An 18,167-nucleotide genomic window follows, 5' to 3' on the forward strand; every position below is an offset into this window, starting at 1 on the left:
ATTTTTTTAATGAATGAAATTTTAATTACTTGCATTTTTATTTTATGTTTTAGTTATATGCAAATCAAAAAGCCACTTTTAGTTTCTTTTACATCTACCATAATTTACAGAAAATATAACACCAAAATGCCATTGTATAAATTTACATTTAAAGTTAAATTCAGACTTAAGCAGATTTGTAGAAACTTTTTAAGAAAAATTATTCCATCAGAATCATCAGCTTTAGAAGTACTGATTTATATTTTGAAATGATTTACTAGAAATGTATTCCTTGTATCCCTTTTCTCTTTGGTAACCATAAGTTTGTTTGTTATAAGTCTTTTTTTGTTTTGTAAATAAATTTATTTGTGCTATTTTTAAAATTTCACATGTAAGTGATAGCATACAATTCTGTCTTTGACTTAGTCTGATAATCTCTAGGTCCATCCGTTTTGCTGCAGATGGCAATATTTCATTCTTTTTCATAGCTGAGTGATATTCCATTATATATACTGTATCTTTATCCATTTACCGGTTTATGGACACGTATGTTGCTTATGTGCTGTCATAGCCTATAAAATATTCTTAACATCCCTGGTAACAGAGATACTTCTTAAAATTAAAGAATATCCAAAAAAGTCCTGATTCATAGCTTTTGCTGAGTTTCTCCCCATTATAAATTCTTGATATCTTTGCTGAAAATTAGTTTGCCATATATGTATGCATTTATTTCTGGGCTCTCTAGTCTGTTCTACTGATATATATATCTTTTTATGACAATACCGTACTGTAGTTTTGTAATATAGTTTGAAATCAGGAAATATGATGCTTCAGATTTCTTTTTCTTTCTCAAGATTGCTTTGGCTGTTCAATAAAAAATGCCTTTGGAATTTTGATAGGGATTGCATTGAATCTGTTGATCACTTTGAAGAGTATGTACACTTTTAGCATTATTTCAGTTAATGAGCATGAACTATCCTTTTGTTTGTGTCTTCAGTTTCTTTCATCAGTGTTTTATGGTTTTCATTGTACAGATCTTTCACGTGGTTGAACTCATTCCTAATTATTTTATTCTTTTTGATGTTGTTGTAAATGGGATAGTTTCTTAATTTCTCTTGCCTGTAGTTCGTTGTTAGTGTATAAAGTATTGATGTTTTAAATGTTGATATTGTATCATATGACTTTGCTGAATTTGTTTATTCTAAACAATTTAGGTGGAATTTCTAGGGTTTTCTAGATATGACACCATCATCTGCAAAGAGATGGTTTTACTTCTTTTCTGATTTGGATGGCTTTTCTTTTTTCTTACCCAGTTGCTCTGGTTAGTACTTAACACTACTCTATTCAATAAAAGTGGTAAGAATGGAAATTTTTGTCTTGTTCCTGATCTTAAATAAAAAGCTTTTAGCTTTAGCTTTTCTCTATTGAGTATGATGTTAGCTGTGGGTTTGTCATACCTGGCGTTTATTATGTTGAGGTACTTTCCATTTGTACCAAATCTGTTGAGAGGTTTGGGGTTTTTTGTTTGTTTGTTTTTTTCTGCTTTTTCTGCATCTATTGAGATGATCATACAGTTTTTATTCTTCATTTTGTTAATGTGTATCACATTGATTTGGGTAGTGTCTGGCTTTGGTATCAGGGCAAAATGAGTTTTGAAGGTTCCCTCTTTAATTTTTTGGAAGTTTTTTTCTTTGTTTTGCTTTAATGCGTTGGTATTAGAGTGAGATTGAGAAGTGCTATGATAAATTCAGATTGGATGACACAGATACAGGAATTGGGAGTTATAGGAAGGGACAAAATAATGGCTAAAATTATCTCCCCCCACCCCCAGAAGGGGTGAGGGATAAATCAGGAGAGTGGGATTACTATATACACACTATTACATATAAAATAGTTAACTAATAGGGACCTACTGTATAGCAAGGGAACTCTGCTTGGTGCTCTATAATAACCTGTATGGGAAGAGAATCTTAACAAGAGTGGCTATGTGTATATGAATAACTGATTAACTTTGCTGTCCACCTGAAATTAACATTGTAAATCAGCTCTACCCCAGTTAAAATTTTAGAAAGCAATGATCTTTTCCCCAAAAACAGAACAGGAACTACAATCCACACACATTTTTTAAAAAGACTACCTTTTAGCAATGCATGCTGAAATATTTGTGAACAAAATGATGTTACTGGTGTTTCCTTTAGAATGAAGGAGAGGGGAAAGGTGAAACAAGATTGACTGTGAGTTGTTTCTTGTTGAAATGATAATACATAAGTGAAGTTCCTTGTAAAGTTTTACTTTTTATTACTTGTCTGAAACTTTTCACAATAAAAAAGTTTAAAGGTTAAAGTAAAGGTACCAACTTGGCTGTCTTGAGTCTTGTTAAAGCAAGTTAGTAACAGACTCAATGTTTCGGTTTCTCCAGTTGGTGCCCAGTTCCTCTTGTGACTGTTACATGATGTTTCCAGTCAGTGAGAAAACAGCGACTACACAGATATGTAATGACTTCGTACTAAAAACAAACTTTAATATTTTTAAAAGTCTTTATAGAATTCAGGAAACTCTTCCTGACAGGAATTGTACAGGATTGGGGAAACAAGTGGGTAAATTAATAGTATATTCAGTATACAGTAGATTTCATTTTATGAGGTGGTTGAATTTCTGAAAGGGTATATTACAAATATCACATCAATGCCAAACAGTTAAGATTTCTCTAAGAAAATTAATAGAATATTTGACTAAGAGTGCAAATTATTCTGTGACTGTTAGCAAGTCTTAACGTTAGTAGACTTGGTGAGTTACTAACAAAACTCAAACTGTAGATTTCTCTCTTCCACTAACTACTAATGCCTTGGAAGTAGGAAAGTGGCTCCTATTTGCCTTCCTTTTGACCTCTATTTGCTTCTTTAATATTGTAACCCTGCATACCAATGTGCTAAGTATTGGGTAGTTCGAGTTTTTCTGTAGGATGTAGAAAAACCCGATCTATCTTTTTAGCCCAATTTCTTGCTAAGTTCTATTAGTGTTATTTTACTTCATTCTCAAAGTAGTGTTATAGGGTGGTCTCAAATGAACAAACAATCAGAGTGATTGCACTAGTAATGAGGTGAGTCAACTCTGTATGGTTCCAGGATATTTTTCATTATACTGCATTACTTAGATTATTTAAGGAAGGCCCCACCAATATAATCTGCCCTTTCCTCTCCTCCTGACTTTCCATATTGCCGTCCATCTGTAATTTTCCTTTTTCCTCTAGGATTCTTTGCCTAAAATTGGATACGGCTCCAGGATCTAGATAGAGGAAATGGATGAGGTTTTATTGGACTTTGTCCCCTACTAGACAGATTGTAAATTCTGACTTCCTTGATATTTACCAGGGTATTTACCATTCAGTGAGTTACAGGCTTCCTTTATCCCAGACTGCCTGCGGTTCAGGGTAGAGTGTAGATCGGAGGCCTGTGAATCCCTGGAATTTTACCTTGAGTTTTGTCTCTGCATTTTTCTGAGGGAAAGGTTCATAAGCTTGATAAGATTCTCACAGAAGTCTGTGATTACTCTTCAAAAAGGTTAGTAACTATAAACATCCTAGGATTTATTCCTAAGAGAAAAATTTGACTCGGTTGATTTCTTCTTCAGCCTGAAAAAAGGCCCCCCTTTGACCTGTTGGGCCAAGTAGCAAACTGTCACAAAGCCTAGCTGTGAACATATTAAGTACTTGTTTTCTTATAAAGAATCTGGAAATTCTTGTATTTTTGAAAATTCAAATAATTTTGCTACTAGAGATCAAAACCTGCTTTTATCAGATTGCCATAGATGCACACTCAGTTGTGCCTGGTAAACCAGTTTTTTCCCAAAGAAAATACCTTTTGCGAAGGAAGTAAAAAAAGGAAATCATTCATAATAAGGCTAGAAGTCAGATAAGACTTCTTAAAGGAATTGAATTTCTGTAGAATAAGGAATGGTGTCAAACAGCTTCCAAACATCTTTAAAAAACTTATTTCAACTTGTAAAGTAGGATTTGTTTTTCATTGTAATAGACTGATAGCCAAATAAACATTCATTGTAGGTCCCCCTCAAAGAAAACAGACAAATATTGTTTCCTTTTAACAGTTCAGTAATGCAAAGTTGGTAGGAATTTAATGAATATGTATGCTCAAATAATAGCCAAGAAGTATTAAATTCTGCTAGAAAAACAGTAACAAGGTAGTTATACCTCAGGTGAATTTTTAAATATTAATGATAAGGCAGATGGAGATCCTGCCTCATGGGTTTGCTTCTTGCTTTCATATACTCATAGGGGAAGAGATGGACTTTAAAACGTGAAACACAAACTTGAGTCTTAGTGGATTCTTAGGAAACTAAATTCATTCAAGAGCCATGGATTGTGTGATTTTTTTTTTTCCTCCTGCTTTAACCAGGGGCTTTATGGTGGTTTGGCCCAAGAGGTCAAAGGACAGCACCTTCTTAGGTAGGGAGCTGCTTTGTTTCCTTTTTTTTTTTGGTCACACTTAGTAAATATCATCTGATATATTTATCAGAGTATAAATTGTTTAGTCCTGTTGTTGCTAAATAGATAATGGTCCTTAAGGACATAAATGAAAAGCTCTTGTGCTGAAATACTGTCATTTCTCTGTAATTATTATTCTTGGACACTGGTACCTTGTGGGCCAGGAGCCTCAATTGCAAAAGATCTAATGTATTAATAAATTCACAGTGGTTTTTTTATGGCTTTTGGGGTTATTTGTTTGCTGTTTGTTTTACTATATTTTCCTAATTGGCAAATAAAACTTGTGCACTTTTTTTTTTAGGCTAAAACTCTGAGATCAAGGTGTTGGCAGGAGTTGTTTCTCCTGAGGCCTCTCTCCTTGGCTTGCAGTTGGTCACTCTCTTGCCTCTTCATGTGGTTATTCATCTATGTGTACACGTTCCTGGTGTGTCTCTGTGTGTCCAAATTTTCTCTTATAGGACACCAGTCATATTGAATTAGGGCGCATCCTAATGGCCTCATTTTTTAGGCTATTTTTTAATTGAGACTAAATTGACATATTTCAGGTGTACAACATGATGCAGCCTAATATGCTGCAGTCCATGGGGTCACGAAGAATCAGACACGACTTGGCGACTGAACAACAAAAAAGCATAATGATTTCATAATGATTTGAATACATTGTGAAATGGTCACAATAAGTATAACACATTTCACCTTAAATAGTTAAAAACAATTTTCCTCTGATGAGAACTTTTAAGATCTCTTAGCAACTTTCAAACTTGCAGTACAGTATTAACTAGTCACCATATTATAGGTTATACCCCCATGACTCATTTATTTTATAAATGCATGTTTCTACTTTTGACGCGCCATAGCCATTTCTTCCACCCCCAAAATTTTTGCAATTTTAAAAAACTGGCCAGAAAGTTTGGGAACCACTACTCTTTAAGTTATTAGGGGTGGTCTACAAGAGATTTATCCAAGTCTGGGGCATAGGATTTCTTCTGATTTAATACTTGTCTTAGTTTTCATATTGGTCATCAAGCACTAGAAAAGGATATGTACAGTATTCAAAAACAGTAGTATTGAATATTCAGGAATATTTTACTTAGGGAAAAATAAGTTTGTAAATAGAAGATGTTTTAACAAAAAGGAAAAGTGGAAGGTAAAACCTAAGATGCTTCATGTTCTCACTTGATTCATTGCTGGAATTCTGGCCTTTGCTTAGGGTCAGATGCTGATAGGACCGAAAAACCAGCAGAGGCAATTGAAAGAGATGGTAAAATACTTCGGAAATTTCAACAGGGCATATGGTTGTGATTATATTTTGCATAAGAATTTGGAGCAATTTACTAAACTCTTTGTATTCATTTAAAAGTACTGCTTTGACTGTGCCCTGGGGCTAATTTAAGTATTCCTTAATGAAGGGCCTTCCTGGTGGCTCAGTGGTAAAGAATCCGCTTGCAATGTGGGAGACCCCAGTTCGATCCCCAGGTCAAGAACATCCCCTGGAGAAGGAAATGGCAACCCACTCCACTATTCTTTCCTGGGAAATCCCATGGACAGAGGAGCCTGGCGGGCTGCAGTCTATGGAACTGGAAGAGTCAGCCATTTAAGGACTGAACCACCACCATCAGTCAGTAAAGAATCTGCCTGCAATGCAGGAGACTTGGGAAGGTCCCCTGGAGAAGGAAAGGGTAACCCACTCCAGTATTCTCTCGGGAGAATCCCGTGGACACAGGAGCCTGGTGGGCGACAGGCATGCTGTCACAAGAGTCGGACGCAGCTGAGCTTGTGAACCTCCACCACTCATTAATGGGTGAGAATTTGGGGCCGGTATAGCTGAAGTGTTTATTGAGACTGGATTGTCAAGGTTTTAATTTTTATTTCTTTCTATTTTGGCCGCACTACATGGCTTGCAGGATCTTAGTTCCCCAGCCAGGAATTGAACCCAGGCTCTCAGCAGTGAAGGCACGGGAGTCCTACCCACTGGACCACCAGGGAACTCCCTGTATCAAGGTTTTAAATTATTTTTCATGTTAAGATTTCCAGAGAATAGTTTTACAGTCCATAAGTTAAATATTTTTGATGTTTTGCAGATACTTAAAGTTTCTGATCCTCATAAAAAATCACTAGCTAGTTGGTCCAGAGATGTTCATCTTCTTCTAGGGAAATAATGTACTTACTTTTCCAGAACTTTCATTCTACACAGTAACCTACTGTATAAGTAAATATAGGCTAATTTTTTGCTTAGACAAAAAAAAAAAAACCCACTGGGTACATCACTGTTTGTTTAACTTTACTGTTATAAATACAGTTTATGGAGGGTAGTTTGGTAATAGAATGTTTAATGGTATATATTTGCATTGACAGTGATTTGGGCCTGTTTTCCACTAACTGGATCATCAGATATCTCTGCTTTGTGGTTCATGTAGGAATCAGCTATCTACATCCCACATGTTTCTCTTCTGTGACACTCACCATTGTTAGTACTGTGACCCTTACCATTATTGGTGAGTTATTTTTTGACTGTAAAGTATGCCTTCATTCAGTCGGTGAGCTTTTTTAACCCTAAGTTTGTCATCATTCTAAGGTTCTCATACTCTTAAGAAACTGCTCATTAAGAACAGCTGACTAACACCTCAGATATGAGCCATTGCTACTGTGATGATAAAGAGAAGGATAATCAGTCCTTCCGTTCTTAATGTTCTGGTTTCACTTATTTTGCTTATTGGTGCATAACATATCCATACAGAAATAGTATGTCACAGACTGGCTTGTGTGTGTGCTTGTGTTTAACTCTGCTGTAAGGAGAAATTTGCATTCCCAGGAACACAAGAAATCTTATTATCAACAGACTCAAATCAAAAAATAATTGCATACAGGGACTTAACTTCCCTGGCAGTCTGGCAGTCCAGTGGTTATGACTGTGGGCTTCTGCTGTAGGGGACTTGGTCATGGAGGTTGGGGGAGGGGGGACACCAAGATCCCACTTGCCTTGTGGTGCAGCCAAAAAAGTTTTTATAAAATGAATCATAAGTGCTAAAAGCTTTTTTGAAAAATTGCTTTCAGTCCTTTTTTTTCTTTTTGGCCACATGGTTTGTGGGATCCAAGTTCCCCAACCAGAGATTGAACCTGTGTGCCCTCCAGTGGAAGCAGAATCCTGTAACCACTGGACCACCAGGGAATTCCCAGTAATTTTTTTCTTAACAACAACAAAAAAATTAATTAAGACATTTTTTTCATAGCCATGTATGTATAAACATTACTCAGCAAATCAGTTGATTGGTTACATTAAGCTTTCTACCCATTTTCACTTTTGCAATGAAATGATGGTCTTTCCGTATCACTGCCACCTGTCATTATATGCTAAACACTCTCACAATATTTAAACAAGGGACAACTTTACTCAGCAGATGTAATACATACAACTTGTATTTCTGGGATTTGCTTTAAAATAATAGTGTAGAAGAGGAAAGGTTATAAATAAAATAAGATTGGCTATGAGTTGAATGTTCATTAAAGTTTGTTAGGGTCTGTATCAATTCAGTAGAGGGTTTTCTGTGGTTTTATATTTGTTTGAAATTTCTCATAATAAAGTTTTTTTAAGGTGCCAAAAAAAAAAAGCATATCAGACGAGTAGTGTGAACAAAATTTTGAAGGAAAAGGAAAAAACACAGGTTAATATCTAATTAACAAAGGCAATCTTTTATTCAGGCAAACGAGTTTGAACTAACCCAGTAGGTATTAGGTAGCCATTTTAGGTTTTAATAGTAGAATGATAATGATCATAATTAGACCCTAGAAGGATTAGCATTATGGGGAAATGAAGAGTTGAGAACCCAGAGGCCATGAGAGTGGTTCATTGCAACCTTGAATCGTCTTGCTGAATGGATAAAAGACAATTCGTGAAATATTTCAAAGGAGAAAGAATAGCTATTCATCTAGGCTCTCAGTTGGATGCTAGTGCCAGCACAGTGAAAGGGAGGGATGTTTTGCCTCATTTGCCCAGAACTTAGGTTTGAACCATGTCTAGTGTGATAGGGGAACATACACCAAATGATTTATAGAAATTTGTTATAAATTTAGTCAATATTTTGGCCCTCTGTCTTATAATAAACCATGTTGATGAGCTTCTTATAGTTTCAAAATTTCTTCTCTTTCCAAGGGTAATTAAAACTGGAGGTATCATATTTTATACTACTGAGGTAGAACTGCTTCAACAAAGTTTTGATAACCTGTTTGAAGAGCTCAGATCTACAGATGCCATCTAGATGGTTAGCATAATTTGTTTTCTGATAACTGGGAAAAGAAATTTAGAGCTTGGTGCTGCCTTCTGTTAAATAAAGTTATCTCATGAGACAACTGTAAGAAAGTACTTTGGTTCTGTAATAGTATCTTATCTAAGTTTTACTTTGAATATCCCAGCCCAAATTTAGTGAAAAAGTAACTGAGATCTCCTCAGTATAAAAGAATTTTAGAGGTCATCCAGTGCACTCAACAGTATGTGAACTGTGAGCTTCCAGACGTTCAAGCTGGATTTAGAAAAGGCAGAGGAACCAGAGATCAAATTGCCAACATTCATTGGATCATCAGAAAAGCAAGGGAGTTCCAGAGAGACATCTACTTCTGCTTTATTGACTATGCCAAAGCCTTTGACAATGTGCATCACAACAAAGTGTGGAAAATTCTTAGAGAGATGGGAATACCAGACCACCTGACCTGCCTCCTGAGGAATCTGTATGCAGGTCAAGAAGCAACAGTTAGAATTGGACCTGGAACAATAGACTGGTTCCAAATTGGGAAAGGAGTACGTCAAGGCTGTATATTGTCACCCTGCTTATTTAACTTATATGCAGAGTACATCATGAGAAATGCCAGACTGGATAAAACACAAGCTGGAATCAAGATTTCCGGGAAAAATATCAATAACCTCAGATATGCAGATGACACCACCCTAATGGCAGAAAGTGAAGATGAACTAAAGAGCCTCTTGATGAAATTGAAAGAGGAGAGCGAAAAAGCTGGCTTAAAACTCAACATTCCGAAAACTGAGATCATGGCATCTGGTCCCATCACTTCATGGCAAATAAATGGGGAAACAGTGGAAACAGTGAGAAGCTTTTATTTTGGGGGGCTCCAAAATCACTGCAGATGGTGATTGCAGCCATGAAATTAAAAGACACTTGCTCCTTGGAAGAAAAGTTATGAGCAATCTAGACAGCATATTAAAAAGCAGAGACATTACTTTGCCAACAAAGGTCCATCTAGTCAAAGCTATGGTTTTTCCGATAATTGTGTATGGGTGTGAGAGTTGGACTATAAAGAAAGCTGAGCGTGGAAGAATTGCTGCTTTTGAACTGTGGTGTTGGAGAAGACTCTTGAGAGTCCCTTGGACTGCACAGAGATCCAGCCAGTCCATCCTAAAGGAGATCAGTCCTGGGTGTTCATTGGTAGGACTGATTTTGAAGCTGAAACTCCCAATACTTTGGCCACATGATGCAAAGAGCTGACTCACTTGAAAAGACCCTGATGCTGGGAAGGATTGAGGGCAGGAGAGGAAGGGGACGACAGAGAATGAGATGGTTGGATGACATCACCAACTCATTGGACATGAGTTTGAGTAAACTCTGGAAGTTGGTAATGGACAGGGAAGCCTCGCATGCTGCAGTCCATGGGGTCGCAGAGTCGGACTCAACTGAGCGACTGAACTGAACTGAGTGCACTCAGTCAATAATCTTAATCACTGAACTATTGAGAATTCGTAGTTAACTTTCATTTTAGGATTTTCTCTTAAGTCAGTGGAGAGTCTCTTCTAAGGAAGAGACTATATGAATCAGACCGTTAGAGTTGAAATTATTTTGAAGCTTATGAGAAAATATAACTTTCCCACTGTTTATGGGAGCATAAAATGGCTTTAACTTTCTGGAGGGTGGTTCAGCATCACTAGTAAATATGCTTGTGCCCTTCTAGTAGTTCCACTTCTAAGAATGTGTCCAAAGGAAATGTTTATACACATGGATAAAGAAGAGCATATGTACATGCATTCAGTGCAGCATTGTGTATATTGTGGAAAATTAGAAACAGTCTAAACATCCACCTGCAGGGGGATTGATTTGAATTATAGTAGATCCACAGAATAGAATACAGTGTTGTCATTTAAGAGAAATAAATTTGTACTTATGCATATAAATGTCCAAAACTAAATGAGCCAAGTAGATTAAAGAACAATAGGGTTATCACTTTCGTCTTTGGGAACTAGACTGGTGTGAGAATTTCACTTCTACTTTTTATGCTTTTGTAATGTTTGTATATTTTTATAATATATTTTATATTATATAATATATTTTGTAAGTTTATATAAAATAAAATTTTTAAAATTTATGTTGTTATATTTATATTTTTATAAGTTAATAAAGATACAGCTATTGGTCAGGAGAGGATCCCTATTGTGCATATCAGAATTACTAAGCTTTAAATTCCTTTACTGCTATATACTTGGCACCTCGTCAGCCAGATAATCACAGGACATGTATGGTCAGGTTCTGTTTGTGTTTTGAAGGTTCTTGCTGCCCATTGTTCATCATTTTTCTTCATTCTTAATAGAATTTTTCATGAGACCAGTCAATGATAAGTTTTGTCTAAACAGTTTAAAAGATTTATTACAGGAGAATCTGTTTCTGTACTCCTCCGTGTCACTGCTAAACTATGGAGTGGCTTGGGTTTTCTTTCTTTGGGAGTAGGGTGTTGTTTTCACTTCAAGATGACTCATTAATTGTAGAGGCACACTTTAGGATTTTCTGTTCCCTTCATGGTTGTGAAAATGAAATACTTGGCACACAGGCAAACCAAAAGAGTTTTTACTGAGTACCTACCCTTTTCTAGTTGGATAAGAGCAACATTTGTAAATAGCTCTTAACTTCCTTTTTATACATAGTATAATTATGTGAGTAGTTACTTCATGGTTATTAAATGAATGGATGAAGAAAACCCTGACAAATCTAGAACCAGGAACCAGGAATGTTGATCTGGACTTGTTCGTCTAACGTAGAACCAGTAACAACTGACACTTAATTTTCTTTTTTTAATTTCTTTTAGGAAATTCCCTGGCAATCCAGTGATTTGGACTCCATGCTCTCACTGCAGAGGGCCTGGGTTCATTCTCTGATTGGGGAACTAAAAATCCCACAAGCCGCTTAGCAGCCTACAGGGAAAAAAAAATTTTTTTTTATTCCCATGTTGGTATCTAATTTTCTTTCTTTACTCCACTACTGAGTATGTGGCTTCTTCTAAGTTAATATTTTTAAAGCTCTGTTTCTTCGTTTATTTAGAATAATGAATTAGAGTCTAAACTTAAAACTCTGAATTTTTTATCAAGTAGAGAAATTTTGCCTAAACTAATGAAAGTATAAAATTAATGCCTTATAAATGTCCGTAACCTTCTTTGTCTGGAGTAAATAAACATTGTTCCCATTTCAGGGTTTGGAAATGAAAAGGTATGATTGAGAGGAGGAGGCAAACATAGAAGTAGGAGAGGTTCTTTTCCAATCTAGTGTAGAAATGGCTTTAAAGCACGATCAGAGGCTACAGAGTAGAGCAAAACCTTTAGGAAGTCTTTTGAATATAGCTCTTTAAAGAGATAAATCAAAGTTCATTGAGGGCATCATCTTTACTTGATACTTAGAAACCTAAAATCTTCCTAATTGATTATTTCTAAGGATAGAAAGAGTCTGAATCCTTGGTTAGTTTCGCAGTAAATATCTGTTTACCATTGTTAAATGGGTTATAAATAAAATACTTTTTTTCTTAATGTAATCTTAAAGTTTAAGATCGCAGTAGTTCCATTATTCACAGCATGTGCTCTTCTCCTGTCCCCCTCCCCTCCCTCCCAAGTCCAATGAAGTATGTCTTTGTTTCTACACTATTACCATTAATGAAGTTTTTCATGGGGAAAGAAATTTTTACTATGGACTGAAATAGGGTTTTTGTTTTTTGTTTTTTTTTTTAAACTGGGTTTTAATTACCTCCTATTCTAGTAAATTTAGAGCTTTTATATAGACATCAGTTTATTGTGCCAAGCCCAGTTGCCCCTAGAGGGAGTATAAATTTAGGTAAAGGAGCCAGGGGATAAACAAGTGTTGAAGAAGAAGGGGTGGGAGAAAAGGAAAACTTTATCTTGGCTCTACATTACTAAATCATGGTCTTTCATTAGTCTCTCTAGTTTATCACAACACGGCTGTCTTTTCTTCTCTTCAGCCCTGCACTTCTAGATCCTTTGCCTGTATTAACTTGCTTCAGATTGTAAGCCTAACTTATACTTACACTACCCCAAGTATGTGAACTTTCCCCCAGAACTCTGAGCTCTCTTTCTTAGAGTTTGTGTCTTATTTTCCAGTAATTCTTATTTATTTATTATTATGCTTGTTTCTTATCTCTCCTAGATTTTTTTTTTTTTTTGCATGTTTCCCACATATCCTTTGCTCACATTTTTGCTGTAGGAAAGTTGAAATACACACTGTTGGAAATGAATGAAAATAATTTTTAGCCATCTTCATGTTATTAATAGCAGTTCCTCTCTGTTTACATATATTTAAAAGTTACAGAGAGCCATTTAAATTCTTGTTTGCTACAAACACCAATCCATGTGCACCTTTGAGTCAGCAGAATAGGTATTCTTTCTGTTGTACAATGAGAAGCAGACTTTTAAGACATGACATTAATTGTAGTGCCAGGATTCACAGAAATTTAGAGCATGAGGAAACCCAGTGAAGATTTTAGAGGAAATTAAGGTTCATTTATAAAAAGTTATTTTTCTGATATCACCAAATTAAATAAGTTGTAGGTTAGAACTCAAATTTCCTAACTCCTAATATACTATTTTTTCATACTTTTTCTTCTCCCAAGATAAAAAGCTTTTATGTTGCTGTAAAATGGCAGTGTTTTTCCTCAATATCTCACTTTGGGTTGGAAGTGGAAGATAAGCATATAATGTAGCTGCCACATTAATTCTCAAACAAGTTGGTCATTTATATACAACAAGTTGTATATTTATTGTATTCTTAACTATTCTGTGATTTAAAAATAAGTTGAAGGTAATAATCACCAAAAGTCTTCTCATATACTTTCCCCATCTTCTCTTTTTACTGTTTAGTCATTCAAAAGTAAGAAATTTAAGTAAAGAGTATTTAAGAATAAATTCAGCTTATATGTATAACAAAATTTTGAATAATCAGTAGATTCAGAAATTAAACCTTAAAATTAATGGTTATTTCCTTTTACGTAACCCTTATTGAAAATTTTTCTGACATGTTTTCTTCTTAAATGAGTTGGGTTTTTTGGCCTCTTAAAAGTCTTTTACTGCTTCAGAGTTACTCTGTTAATCTGTTGATTTTTAATTTAATATTATTTAATAGTTTAAATATTAGGATAGTAGATTTGACTGAATGTATTGGTTTCAGAATGCATTTTAGAAGCTTGTGTTTTTAGTGAACCCCAGTTTAAAGGTTATTGCTTTCAGAAAGAAAAAATTTGGTTAATTGTGGCTTCTGGCTACTTAAAGAGTTTAGAGAATAGAGTTGTCTTGTAGACAGTCTTTTATTTAGTATTCTGGTGGAGGAGAGTCCTAATGATTTTACAGTAACAGTATTCTGTTAGCAGCCTGATAACCGAAACTCTGACAAAGAAATCAGACCTAGGAGGTGAAGCATCTAGGGAGTATTTTTTATGTTGAGGCTATTTTTTAAGTTGATTCTAGAACAGTAAGTTGTGGCTAGTAGGGTGAAAATAATCATTACCCCTCTTAAAAGACTAATAGCACTGCCCTTGAGGGAAGTGGGCACTGCAAGCTGTAACTCGGCCTGCCTTTGCGTCAGCCTGAGCGGGAAGGGTTCTCTCTTCCTGTGATACGTGCCTACTTTCAGCATACTGAGTTTAACATAATTTTACCTATAAAATATACCTTTCTGGCCCTTAGTCATTGTGCATAATTTATCTTTACTCTGAAATCTCATAATTGGGCCCTAGATTTCAGAGTGATTTTAAAACTTAGGAAAGCCACTATAGCTCAGAACATACATTTATGAGAATGAAGGGAAAAGGTGTAAAATTTCAATATAAGTAAGTACCTTGCTGGTAACATGAGAATTCATAAAATAAAAGCAGTCTCAGTGTTTTATCGCACATTGAATGATAGAGGATAGATACTATAAAGCCAGAGGAACTAAAAAGGGGCACACTGAGAAAATGTCGTGCTTTTATATGTCTAAATATATATTCATTTACATGCTTTGTCAGAGACCAAAATTTAGGAAGAAATTTGACTTTCTGGTGGTTTGTGGAGAGAGCTGATCAGAGGCTGCTTCTTGGCTAAGTTTCTGTCTGCATAGGCTGTTAACAATTGTTTCTCTGGCAGCAGATCTTGTTCATCAGGATTGCATCATTTCTGGGAGAATGGCCAAGGTCCACAGCCACAGTACAAAGACTGTCTGAAGCATATGAGGCCTGTTCTTTTTCTGAAGCGGCACTCCTCTTCCTGCCAGTCCTCTTCACAGGATTACTGAAGCAGACTTGTTCTGAATTTCTTTCATCGGATTGGTTGTTTATTGGACTCTTGTCTCCCAGCTGCTTCCGGCTCACCTGGCTGATGCAATTTCTTTTTCTGAAATCTCTGTTGGAGTTGTTCTTAAAACACTTATTGTCTGTCTTCTCTGAGAGTGACCTGACAGATCACACGGGTCTTGTGCTTTCAGCAAGTCATGTAGAGAAGAGCCTGTCAGAATGACAAATACAGAGACTATTGACCATTTCTGAACCCAATTAAAAAGACAGGAGTAATTATAAACCATTTCTGGCATGTTCTTAGTAGCCTTTTCCTTAGAAACTGTATGTATCAATAAGTGGTGACTTCTCAAAGAGTACTCAGGACTGGGAGACAAGCTGGTTGTGTTTGAGTCTAAGAATTTATTACTGTTCCTTGGGGTTCTGGTGGAGTGTTCTGATTGTAGTTAAATTGAAATTCCAGACATTCATTTTCCCCCTGCTGTATACCCATGTATTTATTTCTGTTTTTACTCCTGTCATTTTTTTTCTTTTTTATTTGTTGTTGCTAAAGGAGTGTTTTTCTTCCTTGATGTAATTTCTTCCTTTTGTTTACTGTTACCCTTATGCTTTTCATTTTTATGACTTCCCTGGTGGCTTAGATGGTAAAGCGTCTGCCTACAATGTGGGAGACCTGGGTTCAATCCCTGGGTCAGGAAGATCCTCTGGAGAAGGAAATGGTACTTTGCATTTCCACTCCAGTACTCTTGCCTAGAAAATCCCATGGACGGAGGAGCGTGACAGGCTGCAGTCCATGGGATTGCAAAGAGTTGGACACGACTGAGCAACTTCACTTCACTTCATCCTCATGCCTTTCATTTGTATAGTTTTGAGTATGGTCTTCTTAAATGGTTTCTAAAGAAATAGTTTATTTTCCAGTTTATAATAAAGTTAGAAATCCATAAGATATCAGCATAAAGAACTTTTATTCTACTGCTTGGTACTGGAATCCCTCAAACAACTATTTTCACATATATGATATATTAACACTTCAGATATTGATACCCTTTTCAGGCTACTGTTAAATTGACTTTGTCCCCCTCCCCAAAATCATGGGTCATCACCTGTTTTCCTTTTCCTTTTCGAATGTAGAAAGCAAATTAAAGCTCTATTTTCTACATGTCTTCCATTGTGTAGTTGAGAAATTGACTCTTGTCATTCTTTCTGTAGTAGGATAAGAGGATGGAGAGATGTGTTGGGGGAAGAAAAGAGTAATATGAGCATTAATAGATGATGGTGAGTCCCTGTCTAACTGGAGCATTACATGAACTTGATTAAAGAAAAGCTTCTGAATTTAGGAATGGGTCGGGAGAGAAGCACCTTCTCCGAGAGAGAAAAAGAACGAATCCTTTGGGAAATGGAAGAGAATTCTAATTGGATGGAAAGAAAAGGATCACCCAGAGACAGTACTTACCACTTCTTAACTCAAAGACAGTTGCCTTTTCTACCTTTTATTTAAGTTCTAGGTTTACCAGAAAATAATCTAACAAGGTTAAAGGACAAAGATAAAGTACTAAATGGAACATAGTATGGTAAACAAGGCAGAATACAGAAGTGAAACAAAATTGCCATTAAAATATTATTTCTCTAGAATTCCATGCTGTGTGTCCATCTTTGTTATTTCTATCTATACTAATTCGTTTCTCAACTTTTTCTAGGTCTTCACAGCTACTGGCAGATAATTTTGGGGGACTTCATATTCAGAGGTCTATAAAAAGGTGACTGAGCCAAGTAAATTCTTTTGTTTTAACTTTTGCACTTTAATGAATACTAAAACTTTAATTTTTATATAATTGTGATCATAATTTATTCAGCAAATATTCTCAAAAACCTTTGTGCCAGGAAATACTCTCAAATACTTGTTCTAGACTTTGGAACTATAGCAGAGGATAAAGCACAGAAATCCTTGTCCTAGCTGAGTTTATATTTTGGTAGGAATAGAGACAAATTAACAAGTAAAAGAAATCTTGAAACTGTCCCACAGAGAGATGTTAATTCTTATCACTCTTTCTAGGACGTATCTCCAAACTGTGTGATAAGTTAGTAACTGCTATAACTACTAAGCTTTGTAAACTGTAGTAGGAGCCTGTTGTCTTATGTCGTAAAACTAGAGTAATTATAATTACATATTGCATATAGATAATGTTAGAAGTTATTCAGTTAACATTTTAATAGCTACATTTTACATGTTATTTAGAAGAGGAACTAGGTTCAGGGTTATATGAGAAATTTGGTTTTGCCATCTTTTTTGTTATTAAAAAGGCCCAATATTATAAAAGTATTACTTGAAGCAAGATAACCATGCTAATCTAAAATGCCTTCATCAAAAGAGTGGAAGTGGTCATGTAAAATTACAAGAAAGTTTTGTTTTATCTAGACACCTGCATTTTTTTTATGGTTTTGTAACAGTAATAGCTATGACAGGATTTTTTAGTGGTGTTGAGTAACTGGGGGTTGGGTTCTTTACTGAAGTCTAACACGTGATTTGGATTCCAGTATTGGTCAAGCGTAGTATGATTATTATTAGATTGTGTTCTGGTTATTAACTTAAGTAGCCTTTGGATTTTTTATTTTTCTTTAATTCGGGAATTATACCATGATATCAAATAGAGAAAGAGTTGTAACCAACAGCTCCCAAAGTTCAAAAATGCCCTTTTGGGCTTATTTGATAAGTATTCTCTCTTCTGTTTTTTGTAGATTTTATTTCAGTTTCCCAGAGGCTCAGAGGGTATACAGATATACTCTGTTTGAATATATTGTTAGGGAAAAGAAACATTTATGTGTAGGATAGGCCCAAAAGCAGAAAGTTATGCTAGTGACTTTTTTTTTGAACAAGCTATAAGGACAATAGATAGGAAGATCTTCCTTTTTCATTTCAGTCTCAAGTCGAATATGTCACCCCAAGTTGAGTAGGAGCAAGTGTATTGCCACACCCAGATTTTGGAGAGTCCTAGGTCCATTGGTGAGATCCAGCTCTTCCAAGTGTCAATGCCAGGGAGGACTACTTAGTTTACAGCTGTTCTAGCACTTTAAAATAATGATATAAAAGAGAGATGTTATTTTTATGTGTTCTTAAAAATCTTGGCCTGATTGGTTTTCTTTTACACAT

At 35.6% G+C, this 18,167-nt stretch overlaps 1 protein-coding gene across 15 annotated transcripts in view; it reads left to right on the plus strand.

The window, feature by feature from the left end:
* SETD5 (SET domain containing 5) overlaps window positions 1-18,167 on the plus strand; it is a 78,750-nt gene that overhangs the window by 16,544 nt on the left and 44,039 nt on the right. For 14 of the 15 annotated variants that reach the window (XM_043442636.1, XM_043442627.1, XM_043442632.1 and 11 more), the window contains exon 2: window positions 16,717-16,776. The gene's annotated coding sequence lies outside the window, so the exon portion shown is untranslated. Of the gene's footprint in view, window positions 1-16,228; window positions 16,295-16,716; window positions 16,777-18,167 lie in introns of all 15 variants that reach the window. The other variant, XM_043442626.1, reaches the window with a different exon arrangement.

Source organism: Cervus canadensis, chromosome 22 (assembly GCF_019320065.1).
Source record: "Cervus canadensis isolate Bull #8, Minnesota chromosome 22, ASM1932006v1, whole genome shotgun sequence".
Taxonomy (NCBI): Eukaryota; Metazoa; Chordata; class Mammalia; order Artiodactyla; family Cervidae; genus Cervus; species Cervus canadensis.